The sequence below is a fragment of the Narcine bancroftii genome, chromosome 5 (genome assembly GCF_036971445.1).
Source record: "Narcine bancroftii isolate sNarBan1 chromosome 5, sNarBan1.hap1, whole genome shotgun sequence".
Lineage (NCBI taxonomy): Eukaryota > Metazoa > Chordata > Chondrichthyes > Torpediniformes > Narcinidae > Narcine > Narcine bancroftii.
The window spans coordinates 220,817,154-220,836,319 of NC_091473.1; the positions used below are offsets into that span (position 1 = coordinate 220,817,154).

Here is a 19,166-nt window from a genome sequence, read left to right on the forward strand (position 1 = left end):
GGCATGTATCCAATATAAAGTAAAATGTTACCAATTCACCGAGTCATAATTACCATACACTTTTAAATGAAACGTCAAATCAGACCTACAAAATATCAAAATAAAAATAACATTAAAGTCTTTACAATGAAGGTACACGTTAGAATGTGTGATTAACGTGTAAAAGTACAACTATTTTAACTCATGAAACACTTCCCATCTTTATGGAAAGCTGACGGGGCATGGAAAATGTAAACCAGTGGAGCAGATCAAGAATTAGCTTCAAAATAATGCAGTAACTCCTGCTATTTAGAAACTCAATATAACATTCCGCTGTAGATCCACAGAGTAGCTCTTGATAATTCAATAGTTAGAGTTATATACTATCTTGAAATTATTGAAATAACACCACAACCCCGGGCACCTCTTCGTCAGAGAAAGAGAAGCAAAAGAGGCTTTTCCCACCCCCCCGAAACTGAGTGTCTGTGAATTGTCCCCATGCATCCTCCATAGCCCCATAAACTTCAGTCTGAACCACCAGCAACCCGAGCTCCAGATCCAAACCTCCAACATGACTAGGAAATTTTCAGCGCTCTCAGCACCCTCTCACATCCCAGTTCCAATACCTGGTACCCCTTCAACCAGCCATGAGCAATTCGCAGCCTTCTGTGAATCCTTTGACCACAGCTTCCACCAGTCCGCAGCCTCCATGGGTTCCTCACCTTGAGTCAGCAACAGCCCCGCCACCTGTGTGTCCTCAGCTGCAGAGAGAGCCCCCTCACTGGTCCGGCGCCATGGTCACCGTGCCATGGGTCATCTCCTCTGCTTCTCAAGTGGGGTGTTCTTCCCACTTTCTGGTGCCCTATGCAGTCCTCTGCTTACCTGGAGTATGGAACCTGTCGTGACAGCTGCCGATCATAGGTGTGCGCCATCTTGCGTCTAGACCCCGCGATGGCAGGATTTTAAATAATATCACCATTGGTTCCTTTAACAGGCTGTTTAAAACCTGTATAGAGTTGACGGCAGTCAGACTGGGCAGTTCAACCCTGCGGCGATTCTCTGCAGAGCCGCACCAGCAGTAATGCTGCCGTTACATCATTGCCTTTATAGTAGCTCCGCCAGCAAAGACATTTCAAATGGCGTTTCATAGAGATATAGCACAGAAAAGTCATCCATCGACCAACTAGTTACATTAATCTGACATAAATCCCATATTTTCCTCCCATGCTCAGCAATATTCTTTTCTCGCCCTCCCAAAGTCTACTGCTCACCTTTGTGAGGGGCAATTTAGAGCAGCGAATCAGTCATCCAATCTGCATATCCTCGGGATACCCAGACAAACCACATACAGACTCATGGAGAACCTGCAAATGTCAGACAGCTGGTCCTTGGCTCTATGAGGCAGCTCTACTTACTGAGCCACTGCAGGTGGCCCAAAGAGGGACATTTATCCAAAAGCCACACAGAATTAAAAAGCTTCATCACATGGGAGCTTCTTGAGATAGAAGCAACTGCCTATCTTGGCACTTTTATTTGGAAAAATGGATTGCAACTTCAATTACGCATGTGCAGTTAAATCAATGCATAACCAAACTTTTACAAGCTGCTTCTCTGCAACTAATATGACACCACAATGGTGTTTGTTTGAAATTTGTCATTAAATCCTAACTGCATTTATTTTAATTTTTATACTGAAGAAGGATGAAAAAAAATCATTGATTAATTTAAAAGTGATTAAATAAAGCAGTTAATGTCACTTTTTAACGTCTGAGGAGTCTCATTCCCTCACCCCACAACTACTTCTCCTAAGCTACATGCACTATTTCTGAATTACTCTAAGTTTAAGTTTATTGTCCCTTTATACCAAGGGTGTGAGCAGAGTAATTACACATCCCAGACTAGTACAGCAAGAAATCACAATGTGGGGCAGTAGAGTGACAGGTATCAGTGTTACAGAGCAAAGGTTAATTAATTTCATTGTTTTGGAGGTTGTTCAAGAGTATAATAACAGCAGGAAAGAAACTCTCCTTCAACTTTTTGGTGTGCAATATCACACTTGTGAATCTCCCTTCCAATAGAAGGTGGAGAGTATATGATGGATGCAATGAGACTTGGTATGTTCATTGCTTCTCTGAAGCAGCAGAAAGAATAGATGAAGTCATTGAAGGGGCAGGAGTTGTATGTTGGACTGAATTGAGTTCACAACCTTCTACGCATTCCTGTGATCTTTGGCAAAGCATTTCTTGTTCAATGTGGTGATGCACCCTGACAGAATACTTTCAATGGGGCAACTGTAGAAATTTGTGAGGAAGGCAGGTGACTTGCCAAATTTTCTCAGGCTTTTCAAGAAGTAGAGGTGCTGGTGCATCAATATTTGTGGACTAGCATATTTCACTGGAGATATTTACTACTGGAGGCTCAGTGTCTTTCAATTCAGACTGGAGAGTGATCTCCACCATCTTCTGGAAGTTTTTGACTTCAAGCTCCAAGTCACTAATCTCTCTATCACCCTTATATATTCCAAATTATTATTGTTAGAGATCTCCAATTAGCTGTTCATAAATTTATCAGACTAGCATTTTGGCACTGCATCACAAATATAGCTTATGTCTGATCCTAATCAGACCACCTGTGGTGGAAGCACTTGTATATGCCCTCCTTTAATACTTTTTTTATGTCCATCATAAACTTATAATTGACGTCATGCTATCCAAACATCAATCAAACCACCACCTTTCCATTATTGCAACACCTAGATACAACTCCCATCTCTCTCGATCTCTGTAAACCTAGTTTCGCACTTTTATTTTGGAGAGTGTAGTGCATCTTGGTTATACATTTAAGTGTATTCCCCTGCCAAATCATTCGTTCCACTTCACTAATTTCAATTCGTTCCACTTCACTTCTCTTAGGAATGACCTTAGCTGGAGAAAACAAAAGAAAGTCCCATTAGCTACTCCATATTTATTTCATAATTGTTTAAAAGATATGAATGATCCCACCACATAACAATCATCAATATATCTTAATCCTTTATCATACAATGAATTCAGTATTTTGTTACCCAGATTCAGAGGCAGTAATAGTTTTACTCAAGGGTGTTCTTAATGATACACCTGCTTGTTGTCCCCCAGTATACTCATTTATTTTGTGCCATATTCTAATCATATGTAATAATATAGGGTCATCTGTCTTTTATGTTTATAAATAAAATCCTTTGTTGTTTCTTATTGCATTCGATCCCATTTAGATCCAAGAAAGGGGAATGTCTTTTTTAAAAAGGAATGATAAAAATCTTGCTTGTGCTGATAAATAGTATTTCTTAAAGTCCGATGTCCTTCCAGTTTATAATCCCATGTTAACTTTTCCAATGAAATTCTCGGCACTTTGTTATTCCATAGGAATTGCTTTATGTAATTATTCAATAATTTAAATAATTGTTTTGGTCGGGCACTAGGCAACAATTGAAAAGATGCTGTAATCTTGGCATTATCTTCATTTTAATACCATTTATTCTTCCCACTAATCAGCAGGGTTTTCCATTTCTGTAAATATTTCTCTATTTTTCCTAAGAGTGTAATTAAATTTATGTAAGTTCTATAAATTATTATCTGTCATTATTCCTAAATATTTGATTCCATCTATCTTTCTCTAGACCATCCAGCTCTGTAGCTTCTTTCTTAAGATTTTTTTTTGTATAACAAATAATTTGTCCTCTTAGGCTTTAAGACTATCCCATATTAAAAAGCAATTATCAGTAGAAAGGAGATTAGATTCACAAAATATTTCTATCTGTCTCTTAATAAATTCACAAAAGTGTGGTATTGGGACGCCATCTATACACACTCTACTTTTTAACTGCGCAGACATTAAAAACAATTCAATCCTTGTGAATTATATATCCTTCAGTAGAACAAATAGTCTCTTTCTAAGGGATTAAGCTGCCTCTATATATTGAATCAAATTTAAATCCTTCATAAATGATAGTGTCATTTTTGCATCTTTTGCCCTTGTCACTGTTCTGGCTGATTTATCCAATATTGCATCTGGACAGAAAATGAAGTCTCCTCCAACCAGTATATTTTGTCTTCCATCTGCTGTTTTTACAAAGATATTCTTCATAAAGGATTCATCATCATAATTTGATGCATTATATTCATAAATGTCCATAATTCTGCATAAATTTTACAATATGTCATACAAATCTTCTGGCTTGATCAGTCAGTGTATCTTCTATTATTATTGGTATTTATTTTTAATTAGGAACGCTACTTTATTTTGCTTTTGAGCCAAATGTAGATGATGTTACTTATCACACCCATCCTCTTTTTAATTTAGAATGTTCTGATTTAATGAGGTGTTTCTTATAGAAAGACTATATCTGTCTTTAATTTTTTATGTATGCCGAAACCCACCTCCTTTCCACTATTCCAGTTATCCTATTAACATTAAGACTAATAAATTTTAACATTCCATCCATATTGATTTTTTAAACAAATATTGTTGAACAATAAAAGCCTTTTTGATTGTTTAAATAATAGTGATCATTCCCCTTTCAAAAAAACATAGTGTCCTTGCCCTGACTTGTGACGTAAACAGGAAATCCCAAAAGCCATGAAACAAGCCCAAGGAATCTCTCAAGGATGAAGAACTCCATCTTTTATAGATACACTTCTCTGGGCACCATTCTCCCCCTTGGACCAAGTCTTCACTTTGCTACTACTTTTCCCAATTTTCTGAACTCTCTGAAAACATTTCAATAAAATTTACTTTTCAACAATAAATACAAAATATTTTATTTTAAATACAACTTTTACTTAGTCCCATTGTAAACATTCTTCATGGTCTTCTTTGGCAACCTTAGTCTTTTCATAAACCTCGCAGGAAGTCTTCCACCACTTTCTTAGTCTTGAAAAATTATAGATTACCTTCTGCTGCTTCGCCTCTCACAGTCACAGTGTATATCATTGGATATTTCTAGTTTTTGAAACGCAATTGCCTTTTTACATCATCACATTCCTTCTTTTGCTTAATCAAACCAGGACTAAAATCTTGGAAGAATAGCACTTTTTCATGGTCAATTTCCAGCATGCCATTATTTTACTTAGAGTATTCATATGCTGCTCCCAGAATTGTTTCCCATTCCCAGTAATTCAAAAGTCTTACCAGGACCAGTTGTGGTCACTGATCACCAGATCTTCGGGGACCGAAGGTCAGGTGAGCCCTTTCAATATGCAATTTTTCTCTGAATTTGTCTTCTCTCAGCACTTGTGGGATCCATGTTTTGAAGAAGTTCACCAGATCTCTTCCCTTGATTCCTTCTTTCAGTCCAATAATTTAAATATTATTTTGTCTGCTAAAATTCTCCATATGGTCAATCTTGTCCAACAGACCTTGTCTGTCTGACACCCATTGCTTTGCATCTTTCTCCAAAGCTTTTAATTTATCCTGTGTTTTTACCAAGTCTTCTTTTGCTTGGTTCATTCTTTACATTAAGTCTTCATCGATTTCTTTAATTTCAGTTATCCTTTCAGTCATGTCTCTCATTACATTTTCGATTTTCCATTTTCTCCAGGATAATATTTGATTATTGTCCTGACTCCCCAGCTCTGCCAGGGTCCCCTGGGCCCAAAGTCACTTTTGCACCACTCTCTTTTTGGCTTTTGCTCCATGTTCCTGGCTGAGTAGAAGCTTCTTCCATTTTTGTTATTGGCTGCCTTGGTTTCTTAATACTTATTTTGTCCATTTTTTAGAGAAAAAATCTTAATTTTAAGATGTTGTCTTTTTGATATTCTTCACTGAGAGGTCGATCAAATGGCCACAGACCCACTACTGTCATTATTAAACATGGAGTAAAACATGAAAACCTGCAGACACTGTGATTGTAGTAAAAATAAAGAAAAGCTATAGGATCTCAGTGGTTCTCGCAGCACCCACAGGAGGTAAAGATATATAACTGACATTTCGGGCCTGTGCCCTTTTTACCTTGATGAAGGGCTGAAGCACAAAATGTTATATATCTTTACCTCCTCTGGACATTGCAAGACCAGCTGATTTCCTCCAGCATTTCTGTATATTTTTTCTACTTCTACTTGTTTACTATGGTTCATTTTCCCTTCAGTAACCTGCCACCAAAATTACTTTGCCTGTGGTCATGCTGTGTTTTTTTTAAATTTAAACACAACAAATTAACTGCCAATTTCGTCCCACTAGTACGTCTCCCAATTTCCACACAATTAACCTACTTCCCCACCACCATCCCCCCCCCCCCCCCAGTACATTTCAAACAGTTGGAGGAAACCTGGGCCTCCAGGGTAAACTACTGAGGCACAGGGAGAAAGTACAAACTCCTGACAGCACAGGATTCAAACACAGGTCTCGATCACTAAAAGCTGTAAAAGTGTTGTGCTAATCGCTATACCAACCATGCAGTCCAATTTATAGGCACATGTATTACTTAATGTGCAAGTGAAATATTTTGTCAAAAGTATTTCCTTTTACTCAGTGGTAGCTATCAAATTACAATCCCATTATAACAAATGCTATTTGTTCCTTTGTTAGTATCTCTCTTCCTCACTCCTCCTCACTGTATTTGTTATACTGATTCTTGCTGTTAGATTTATATTTAGGATGATCAGTATTTTTTTAAATTCTCTCCTTCAAGTTTGCTCCATCCTAGTAGCTTTTTCACTGAGACATGTTGGATGTATTTTTTTTATTTTTTAAATTTTTCACACTGTTAACCATATCAACCAAAATATGTACAAATATTTCTCAATAAATATACACAGTGTCATTTTCTCCCTTTTTCCCCCCTTTCCCTCCCTCCCCACTTCCCATCCCCTCCAAAACCCATAAATATTCAACATATACAATACAATAAAACCATTAAACAATATCTTCACACAAAGGAAAATAAACAAGAAAAATGCATGATCAATTTGTTACACACTGAATCTAGTCGTTTTGTCTTCTTATCATTTTAGGGGATGGAGGTCCGAGGCAAGCTCTCTCTGTTATGTTCCATGTATGGTTCCCAAATTTGTTCAAACAATGTGACTTTATTTTTTAAATTATAGATTATTTTTTCAATGGAATACATTTATTAATTTCTATGTACCATTGCTGTATTCTCCAGCTCTCTTCCATTTTCCAAGTTGACATTATACATTTTTTTGCTATTGCTAAGGCTATCATAATGAATCTTTATTGCGATTTATCCAATTTGAGGCCTAATTCTTTACTTCTTACGTTACTTAAAAGAAAGATCTCTGGATTTTTTGGTGTGTTATTTTTTGTGATTTTATTTAATATCTGATTTAATTCCTCCCAAAACATATTCATTTTCGTAAATGCCCAAATTGCATGTGCGGTTGTTCCCATTTCCTTCTTACAGTGAAAACATCTATCTGATAATGTTGAATCCCATTCTTTTCATTTTTGAGGAGTGATATTGTGCAACCAATTATACTGTATCATGCATAACCTTGTGTTTATTGTATTCTTCATAGTTCCAGAACATAACATTTCCCATACTTCATTTTTTATCTTTATGTTTAAATCCTTTTCCCACTTCTGTTAAGATTTATAGTTTATTTCATCATTTTCCTTATGTTGCAGCTTAATGTACATGTTTGTTATAAATCTTTTAATTATTACTGTGTCTGTAAGCACATATTTAAAACTGCTTCCTTCTGGTAATCTCAATCTGTTTCCCAATGTATCTTTTAAATAAGCTTTCAGTTGATGATATTCAAACATTGTACCATGAGTTATTCCATATTTCTACTTCAATTATTCAAATGTTAATAAATTATTTCCCAAAAAACAATTTTCTATTCTTTTGATTCCTTTTCTCTCCCATTCTCAAAAGGAAATGTTATCTATCGTAAAAGGAATTAGTAGGTTCTGTGTCAATAACAATTTTGATATTTGGTCATTCATTTTTTGTTCCTTTCTAAGTGGATCTTCTTCCATATATTAAGTAAATGATGCAATACTGGTGAGCTGTTTTATTGCACCAGATTCTCATCCCATTTATAAAGTATATGTTCCGGTACCTTCTCCCCTATTTTATCTAATTCTATCTTAGTCCAGTCTGGTAAGAATCTGATAAATACCTTAAATGTGCGGCTCTATAATAATTTTAAAGTTTGGTAACTGCAAACCACCTTGTTAATTTATCTAACACTACCCTGGTTTCCCTCCTTTCCACAAGAATTTCCTTATTATTCTCTTTAGTTCATTGAAGAATTTCACTGTTAAGGGCATTGGTAATGATAGAACATTGGAAAGAATTACTACTCACGTTAATAGGGAGGGCAAATTACATTAAAAGGGATACAATACTTATTTCAAAGTCTTCCTGCAATTTCTTTATTAGTGGCTGATAATTTAGTTTGTACAAGTGGCTTAAGTTATTATCCAACCTGATACTGAGATATCGGATTGCTTGTGCTTGCCATTTAAATGGTGATTCTTTTTTAAATTCTGTATTATCCACGTTACTCATTTGCATCACTTCACTTTTATTTCCATTGATCTTGTACCCTGATATTTCTCCATACACCTTCATTTTCTTTTATTGATATTTCTGGTTCTGTTAGGAATACTATGATATCATCTGCAAATAAACTGATTTTATGCTCCTTCTCCTTTATTTTTATCCCTTTTATTTTATTTTTCTGTTCTTATCAGTTCTCCAATGGTTCTATTGCTAAGGCAAACAATGAGGGGGATAATGGACACCCCTTTCTAGTTGACCTACTTAATTTAAATTGGCTTGATACATATCCATTCACCAATGGTCCATTATACAATGCTTTAATCCAATTAATATATTTTTATGGTAGATTGAACCTCCGTAATACTTTAAATAGATAGTTCCACTCTACTCTGTCAAAGGCTTTTTCTGCTTCTAAAGCAACAGCCACTGTTGGCTTCTTATTTCTTTGAACTGCATGAATTAGATTAAACGTTTACAGTCATAATCCACTGTCCTTCTTTTAATAAATCCAGTTTGATCTTGTTTTACTATTTTTGGTACACAATCAGCCAATGTGTTTGCTAATAATTTCACTATTATTTTATAATCTGAGTTAAGTAGAGATATTGGTCTATATGATGCTGGTGTTAATGGATCCTTCCCCGTCTTTGGTATTACTCTAATTATTGCTGTCTTACATGAATCTGGCAAGTTTTTTGTTTCTTCTACCTGGTTCATTACTTCCAGGAGAGGAGGAATTAATAGCAATTTAAATGTTTTATAGAATTCTATTGGGAATCCATCCTCTCTTGGTGTTTTATTGTTCGGCAGCTTTTTTTTAATATATCCTGTACTTCCTCTATCTCAAATGGCTTTATCAGTTTGTTTTGGTCTTGTTCTTGCAATTTCGGCAGTTCAATTTTTGCTAAAATTCTTCTATTTTATCATCTTTCCCCTCGTTCTCAATTTGGTATAATTGTTCATAAAATTCCTTAATGTTTTCATTAACTCTATTGGGTGAAATATAATTTGTTTGTCCTTTTTCCTTGATGAGAGTACAGTTCTTTTATCTTGTTCAGTTTTAAGTTGCCAGGCTAATATTGTATGTGTTTTTTTCTCCCAGTTCATAATAGTTTTGCTCTATTTTCATTATGTTCTTCTTCACCTTCTACATTTGTAATGTTTCGTATTTTATTTTTTGTCCGCCAATTCTCTCTTTTTCGTTATATCATCCCTTTTTACTAGTTCCATTCCTGTACTTACTATCTCCGTTTCCAACTGTTCTATTTCCCGATTGTTGTCCTTTTTCATCTTAGTTACATAACTTATTATCTGTCCTCTAATGAAGATTTTCATTGCATCTTGTAATATAAATTTGTCTTTCACTGATTCAGTGTTTATTTCAAAATATGTTTTAATTTGACATTCAATAAACTCTCTATATTCCTGCATTTTAAGTAGCATGGAGTTTAACCTCCATCTATATGTTCTTGGTGGGATGTCCTCCAGTTCTATTGCTGATATTAGAGGTGAATAATCTAATAGTAGTCTAGCTTTATACTCAGTTTTCCTACCTCTCCCTTGAATATGGGCTAACAACAAAAATGTATCAATCCTTGAGTATGTTTTATGCCTACTGGAATCATATGAATATTCCTTCTCTCTTGGGTGCTTCCTCCTCCATATATCCATAAGTTTCATTTCCTGCATTGATTTAACCATAAATTTGGCTACTTTATTCTTTTTGCTTGTCTTTTGTCCAGTGTTATCCAACATTGGATCCAAATTAAGGTTAAAATCCCTCCTATCAATATATTTTCTTGTGTATCCACAATCTTCAAAAAGATATCCTGCATAAATTTTTGATCCTTCTGATTAGGTGAATATATATTGAACAAATTCCAAACTTCTGAGTATATCTGACACTTTATCATTACATACCTCGCTGCTGGATCTATTATTTCCTCCTCTATTTTGATTGGTACATTTTTATTAATTAATATAGCTACAGGTCTGCCGCTGAGTGTCCTACCCAGTTTCTCTTTTATTTGTTATGTTCCACTTCAGTTAGATGCATTTCCTGTAGAAATGCTATATCTATTTTTTTATTTTTTCAGCAAATTTAATAGCCTCTTCCTTTTAATTTGCTTATGCAATCCATTAATGTTTATAGTCATATAGTCCAACGTGCTCATCTTATAACTTGTTTACATCTAATTTCAGCTTCCTCACCACTGCCATCCACCTTTTCCCCATTTTAATCTCTCAGTTTTCTCTCTTTAAACTCAATGCATGACAACACATTTAAAACATAAATACTCCAACAATTCCTACACACAATATTACCTTAACCCCAAGTCCCCCCTTATCTGAGTTGCCCCTTATCCCTTGCCGGGCAACCACAACTCCTCTTTCCATTTGGATTGTGATCTTGCTCACAAGCGTCAACTAATTTTGCAGTGACAGTTATTCTCTTCCCCCGAACCCCACCCCAGAAAATACTTTTTTACACATGTAAAAAGCTCTCTCCTTTTCATCCCTTTACTTCCTTCCTTCCCTTTTTTCCCTCTTTATTTCTTTATATATACATTGTTTTTACATCTTTATATATATTTTATTGCCGTTCTTCATTCTTATTACATCCCTTCATCTCTCCTTCTTTCTTGCAAATGCTCTGCGAATTCTTGTTCGACCTCCAGATCTGAGATCAGCCTGTTTTGCATCCCGGGTATAAATATTTTAAGCACCCCTAGATGTCTTAACATGAATTTATAACCTTTTTTCCATAAAATCTTTTTAGCTGTATTAAATTCTTCCTCTTCTTTAAGTGTTCAAAACTTATGTTTGGGTAAAAAGAATATTTTTTGACCCTTGTATTCAAATGATTTATTATCTTCTCTAATTTTATTCCTTGCCCACTCCAGTATATTTTCTCTTGTTATATATCTAAAAAATTTTACTAAGATGGATCTTGATTTTTGATGTGTCTGCGGTTTCGGAGCTAGTGCTCTGTGTGCCCTTTCTATTTCCATTTCTTCCTGCATTTCTGTCTTTTCCAGGACCTTCAAGACCCATCCTTTTATAAATTCCTTCATGTCTGTGCCTTCTTCATCTTCCTTCAGGCCCACTATTTTTATGTTTTTTTGCCTACTATAATTTTCCAACATATCAATTTTCTGAGATAACAAATCTTGTGTCTCTTTAAATTTTTTTTGTCACTTTCTTCAAATTTTCCTCTTGCTGTTTACTTCCATTTCTACAGCCATTTCTCATTCTTCCATATTTTCTACTCTTTTCCCTATTTTTGTCATGACTGGTTCTAATCTTTGCATTTTATCTTCTGTTCTTTTCATTATTCTTTTAATTGCACTACATTCTAATGAAAACTATTCTTTTAATGCAGTCATTTATTCTTCAAAAAAAGCTGTTTTACCTTCTATTTCTCTGTGAAGTCCTTGGTCTTCTTCTTCCTCTTCTTCTGTGTTTGTACCTGTATTTGTATCTTCTTCTCTCCTCTTTGTATTGTATCTCTTCTGATTTTCTGGATGAGTTGCTTGTATCACTTTGCTAGGCTTCTTGCTGCTGATCCTCCCCTTCTGGTCTGCTCATCTTTCGGGCCTCCTGCTGCTGCTCCTTTTGCCATACACCCCTTCGACTTTCTTTCTCACCTGGTACCTCACTCCCTCTCCTGCTGCCTTCCTTATTTTCCAACTGAGAGCCCTGATGTCGGGCGTCCCTCAGCTGGTCACCCCAATGTTGCCCACTCCTCGGCTGAGCCCCCCTCCCGTTGGTGTTCTTTTACCTTTGATTGCGCAGTTTTGTTTGCAGTCCACGGGTCTGGGGGTTGTGACTCCACAGGGCTGGCACTAACCTTGGAGAACGGACATTCTTTGCCACCATGACTCCCTGTTCCTTCGTGCAGGTAAGGTCTTCTTTCTTTTCGAGTGACTTTTCTTCTTTTTTTCTCGTTGTTTTTACCTTTTCCTTCTTAGGTGCCATCTTCTTTCTCTTCTCTGCAACTTTATCTTCTATTTCTTATATTTGTTGAACTTTCTCTTTTCTGACATTTTTTCTTTTTTATGGAGAGGGCTGGTTTTACCCTACTAACCTCTACTCCATCACGTGACTCCACAGGGTCCTGTGGGAATTCTTTACCTATAATTTTCCCTGAGACTTTGCCTAGTTCTGTCCAGAAGGACCTCACCTTCTTACATGTCCAGGTCGCTTGCACAAAGGATGATCTGACTAATTAGTGTTACCTGAATGAAACTGAGCTGGGCTGTTTTTTTTTAAACTGTGCCAAGATGTGCAACTTCAGATGTTTCATTTCTCCAGCTGATATCTTATTTTGGGATGTTTGATGGATATTTGACATTTAATGTGGCTGAAATTAAGCATCTGCTGTGATATTTGAATTCTGAGTTGCTGAATTATTTTGAGTTACATCGTCATTTGGATGTGCTGCAGCTATGTAAGGTGCTCTATGATTCGATGGCTCTGGCATATGTTCCACTACATCATCAATAGTTAATGAATAATTTTAAAAATTGTTTTTTTTTATTGATATCTGTTATTTTGAGGTGGTTCGGCAGATGTGCCATGACATATTAATTTCAATAAATATATACTGCTTTTCTCTCTGGTTTCATTGTCTTTCTGGGTGAGGGAAGTGAGGATAATTGTTTTAGCCTGATGTTCTGAATTATTGTTGGGTGACTACAAGCTGCTCTCACACTGAGATTTTTTTTCTTGGTCCCATTTGTTGCATTCGTTTTAAATATTTACTATGCTAATGCTCTAAATTGGTCGACTAAAATTTGAATCAATTTCTGATATTTAAACGTTCTTTGTAGTATTGGTTCGTAGAGCTTTACATATCAGCGATCTGGTTTTTTTTTCTGTATTTTTAATTTCCAATGCAATATTGAAGTTTTTCCTTTTGCCCGTTCTACTTGGGGTTGACGTACTTTATGTTTTGAGACACTTGACAAGTGAGCTGTGGTGCTTTTGAGAGTTACTTCAGGAACGATGACGATTATTATTGATCTTAAATGGTGTGAAAATAAGCTCCGAAAAGAACGAACAAGATGCATTGACGGGCTGTCCTCGTTATACTGTTTTTCGCGACCAAAACCCTTTTTAAAATTAAGAGTTGAAAATTGAGACCGTGTTCTTAATTTTGAAGGGTTTTAACATTGAGTTAATTTGAGACATTTCATTTGTGGAAGGTGTTCAATAAGCATTATCATTTTTATGAGAGCAGCTTCATTAATTTGACCGGTTCAGTTCAACATTACACTAGATCTTTGTTTTGATAATTATAGTAATAGAATCCAATATAATAAAGCAGACAATTTGCCGCCCCACCTCCACACTGATACACAATTACGTATTTATGGTAATCCCATTCAGCAGTACTATGCCCATACCCTTTTGTCGTGGGATAATTCTCTGCAGTTCTTTCAACAGGTCCCAGAACACTGACGCTGCACGTTCGAATCTTTCGCTTAGAGGTGATGGAACTTTCTCCTTCATGGTTTCTGTATCATCCTCTCGCAGCTACTATTACACCATTGAACAAATGAAATGATTGGATATTTCACCGCATCCCAGAGTTGATCTCTGAACTTAGATTGAGTCACCACTTAGACGAATGTGTTTATGCAACAGTTTAAATTCAGGAGTAAAGTTCCAGCTTGACGGAATATATTCTCGGATTCGTTAAAATCACTACGATCTTTTCCTGTAATTGTATAATAGATGAAATAAAGGACATATACCATCCACAATGGTATGAAGCTCCCGGATAAGGCAAAGAGCAAAATGATAAACTTTTTTCTGCTTTCCATCTCCGGGTCATTGCGATTATCTGTATTTCCTTTTCTCTTTAGCTCTTCGCGCACTCGGCTGGCCACTATAATGTGTCTGACTGTCAGTGCGTTGAATAATAATATTAAGGCAAATGGGAGTAAAGGCATTAAAACGGTATCAAACCAATCAAATCCCACCCACCCCAGCTCAGAATAATAACCTGGCTTATTGTAACAGCCCCACGGAAACGTTATTGATGATTGTCCAAGATTTCAGTGTAAAATACCAGGGAATGTTTTTTACGAAGAGGAGACATCCTGTGGTCCCAAGTACGACAATCGCCGTTCTCTCTGTGCAATACTTCACTTTAAGTTTCTGACAACAAATGACTACAAATTGATCAAAGGTGAAGGCTACGGTGAACCAAACAGAAGAATTGGTACTTGCGCGACTCAGGACAAGGATAACATTGCACACTGGGGTGATATCCAAGAAACTCCCAGGGAAGTAATAATAACTGATCATCCAGAGAAAGACCTCAGTGATTATGGATAATAGATCCGATGCTGCCATAGCCACCAGATAGTGTATGGTGCACGATGAGAGACCGCATTTACCTCAGGACAGGATCACAATCGCTACTAGATTCACTTGAAAATAAAAAAAATAATTGAACTGGTAAAATACATTGTTATTAACAGCAAATGTTTTCTAAATAAAGACATAAAGAATCACAGCGCCACAGTTTTGCAGTACAGAAACAATATCTTCAGCACAATTTGTTCATGCCGACCAAGTTGTCTCCCTAAAGTAGTCCCATTTGCTTGCGTTCAGTGCAAATCTGTCAAAATGCTACTCATAGATAAAACTGTCTACTGCTTTTTAAAATTTTACAATTATAACTGCCTGCACCATTTCCTGTGATATTTATTTCGATATATCCAGTACACAGTACGACAAAGTGCCCTTCAGAATCCTTTACGGATTTATCCCTTCACTTTCAATGCATCTCCTCTCGTTTTAGATTAACTTGTAAGAAAGTTTATTACTATTTAATTTAACTCTGCCCTTTATGATTATACAAGTCTCTGAAGTTACCCTCTCAACCTCCTATTATTCAGGGATATGTTCTAATCTGTCCAGTCTCTATCAAAAATAGTAGCCTGCAAGTCTCAGTAATGTTTCTGTGTATCTTTTCTGGACGCCTTTCATCGTCATGATATCCTTTTCGATAACTCGGTGAATAAAACCGTGTTCCCATCCATAAATTCAATGATTACACCTCCTCTGTGGTGAGGAGGATCTCTAGTGACGAAATGGAGCTGAAAAATAAGATAGAGTGACAACCTGATCAAAGGAATGGTTATAAAAACAAATTAATTTTTTTTCAAAGAAAATTCTAATTCTGTTCAAAGTAAGTTTGTATTATGGGATGCTATGAAAGCCTATTTGAGGACAAATAATAAAGAAGAATCTATTAAATCAGAGTTTTGAATTAGTGAAACAGATTGAGTTAGAAAAGGAATTTCAGAAAGATGCTACAGAAGATCAGAAAATAAAATTATCTAGGTTGAAATTGGAATATAATACTTTGCAATCTTATCAATTTGAATGTGTGATTAATAGGATTAAGCAAAAGTATTATGAATGGGGAGAGAAAGCACATAAGGTACTGCGTGGTAATTAAAGAAAGAACAGATTTCGAGGACTATTAATGCTGTTAGACAGAATTCCCTTATTACGTAAACCTTGTGAGATTAATGATGAATTTTACTCTTTTTATAAAAAGTTATATACATCTGAAGGAAAACAAGAAACTGGATCGATTCATTTTTTTTAAAATCACAGTTGAATTTACCGATATTAGAGAATGCAGATATCCAGGAGTTAGAAGAACCATTTACTGATTTGGAAATAAAAATTGCTATGCTGGAAATGCCGAACGGTAAATTGCCTGGTGATGATGGATTTTTGGTTGAATTTTATAAGATTTTTATGATGATTTATCTACAGTGTTTGGGGATGTATTATGTCAAGTTGGAGAACATTCTGAATTACCTGAGTCTTGTTCTAGTCATTTAATTATAGTAATTCCAAAAAAAAATAGAGATCCTTTGAAGGTATCTTCATATAGACCAATTTCGTTGTTAAATGTAGATTATAAAATAATAGCTAAAATATTAGCGAATAGATTGGCTAAATTTTTACCTAAGTTGATTCATATCGATCAAACAGGTTTTATAAAGAATAGATATGCTTCAAATAACATTTTGTGCATGATTAGTTTGATTAATAGATTTCAACAATCTTCAGATCATCCGATGGTGATATCACTAGATGCAGAAAAGGCATTTGATAGAATTGAATGGAACTTTTCGTTTAAAGTTTTGGAGAAATTCAAGTTTGGTCCTTTTTTTATTGGTTGGATTAGGGCTCTATATAGTAAACCGGTAGCTAGAGTATTGATGAATGGTTTGATTTCTGAACCCTTTAAGCTATCTCGATCAACTCGTCAGGGTTGTCCTTTATCACCAGCTTTGTTTGCGTTAGTGATTGAATTTTTAGCACAATTGATAAGACAAAATACACAGATACAAGGTATGAAAATTTTAGACGAGGAGTATAAAATTAATTTATTTGCTGATGAGGTATTGGTGTATTTAATAAACCCAGCTCAGTCACTTTTGCACTTGAAGGAGTGTTTAATACAATATGGATGTCTTTCTGGATATAAAGTTAATTGGGAAAAAAGTGAAATATTACCGGTAAGTGAAGGAGATTATTCAGTTTATAAGAATATTATTAATTTGAAATGGACTGATCGAATTAAATATTTGGGTGTAATTTTGAATGTTAATTATCAATCTTTATATAAATTAAATTATGTTCCGTTAATGAAAAAAATTAAAATTGATTTGATCAAATGGAAAGATTTACCTATTAATTTAATGGGTAGGATAAATACAATTAAGATGAATATCTTTCCACGTATACAATATTTATTTCAATCTATTCCGTATTTACCTGATAATATTTTTTTTTGAGATTTGAATAAAATGGTTAGGGAGTTTTTATGGAGAGGTAAATTTTTGAGAGTGGCTTTGAATAAATTAACTTGGAAATATGAGTTACGGGGATTATGTTTACCACATTTTCAAAATTATTATGAAGCAGCCCAACTTAAATTTATTAGTTCATTGATGGATTTGGTATGGCCTCCTAGTTGGGCCAAAATTGAGATGGCAAATATTTCTGAATTTGAAATACATCAATTTTTGTTTAGATGGAATATAAATTTGTTTCAACAATATAATGTGCCTATGTTAAAACATTTAATGAAGTTATGGATAAAGAAAAATGACAGGCTCTAGGGGTAAATGATCGGCTTTGACTCTTGTATAATAATCAACTTATTCCTTTTTCAATACATAATCGAAGTTTATTGCAGTGGAGATTTAAAGGTGTGAAAAAATTTGGGAGATTGTTTTAAAGAGGGTAAATTTTTATCTTTTAATCAGATGAGAGAAGGTTTTGGTATTCATAAGAATTCTTTGTTTTTATATTATCAAATTTGATCTTTGGTAAGATGTAAGTTTGGTAGAGATATGATTTTACCTGAAATGCCTAAATTTGAGACTTTTTTTATGAAGGTACCAGAGAAGGGTTATATTTCATCTATGTATCAAATATTACAGAATGGTATGGATAAAAAGGGTTGGGATAGATCTAAAAGTAAATGGGAAGCAGATACTGGTTATATTTTGTCAGAAGATGATTGGTTAGATATCTGTTATGATAGTGTAACTAGATTGATAAATGCCCATTATGCAATGATTAACTATAATTTTTTACATCAATTATATTTAACACCTGAAAAATTAAAAAGGTATGGTTTTCATGAATCAGACTTGTGTTTTAGATGTGGCGATACAGTTGAAACTTTTTTTCATGGTGTTTGGTCATGTATACACATACAATCTTTTTGGAAGAAAATTCAATAGTTTTTAGAATATCTGTATAAGAATAAAATAGTTTAAGATCTAACAGTATTTTTATTGGGTAGTTTGCAACCTTTGAAAGGCTTGGGATTAGATAAGGTTCAGTTTGCTTTTGTATATTTATCTTTATCCGTAGCGAAAAAATGTATTGCTAATACGTGGAAAGATACAAATATGATTGTTATTAATAGATGGCATGATGAGATGAAATATTGTTTAATAATGGAAAAACGTACATATGTTTCACGTGATAATTATTTTTTTATTAAAAGTGGTTGTTATATTCAGAATATTTACATTTCAATTTACATTGATTAGATCTTGATATGTATATTTAATTTTTCTTTAATATTTTTTCTTTTTTCTTTATGGCTCTCCTTAGGAGAGTTGGCTGAAGGTGGGGGGGGGGGTGTTCTTTTCTTTTTTCATATATATATATATATATATATATATATAAAATAACGTTCATGTTTATGGTTAATTGTATATGTGATATTATTTTTTTTAACAAATAAATAAAGTTTTTTTTAAAAAGTAGAGGTTTGGCTAATATATCTCCCCTTCACCACTGAGGACCGTTTCAAGAAAATGTACTATTTGATTGGTGTGCCTGGTAAGTGATTATGATATTTCGAGACAATGCACATTTATTTTGACCAATACTTTGATTTTTTTTTCTGTGACAAAAATGAAACCTGATCTCCTAAATGTCACTTAAAGTCGCAAAGTATGCAATCATTTAACCTTGAATGTCCTGAATTGCTTCTTCAATCACTTACGCCACCATGTTTGAGAATAAACTTTGATTTCAGCTGGTAGATTCGATGAGTTATCTGTCAATTAACTCCCCTTCTGAGGTAGTAGCCAAACGCCTGGCTGAGCCTTTGTCAGTG

The 19,166-nt window shown here is 34.8% G+C and overlaps 1 protein-coding gene across 4 annotated transcripts in view; it reads left to right on the forward strand.

Annotated features, from left to right (window-relative positions):
• LOC138764905 (probable G-protein coupled receptor 139) overlaps window positions 1-19,166 on the forward strand; it is a 138,712-nt gene that overhangs the window by 17,373 nt on the left and 102,173 nt on the right. For 2 of the 4 annotated variants that reach the window (XR_011358357.1, XR_011358358.1), the window contains exon 3: window positions 13,934-15,006. The exons of the other annotated variants lie outside the window; for them this stretch is intronic. The gene's annotated coding sequence lies outside the window, so the exon portion shown is untranslated. Of the gene's footprint in view, window positions 1-13,933; window positions 15,007-19,166 lie in introns of those variants that run through there. 4 annotated transcript variants of the gene reach the window in all.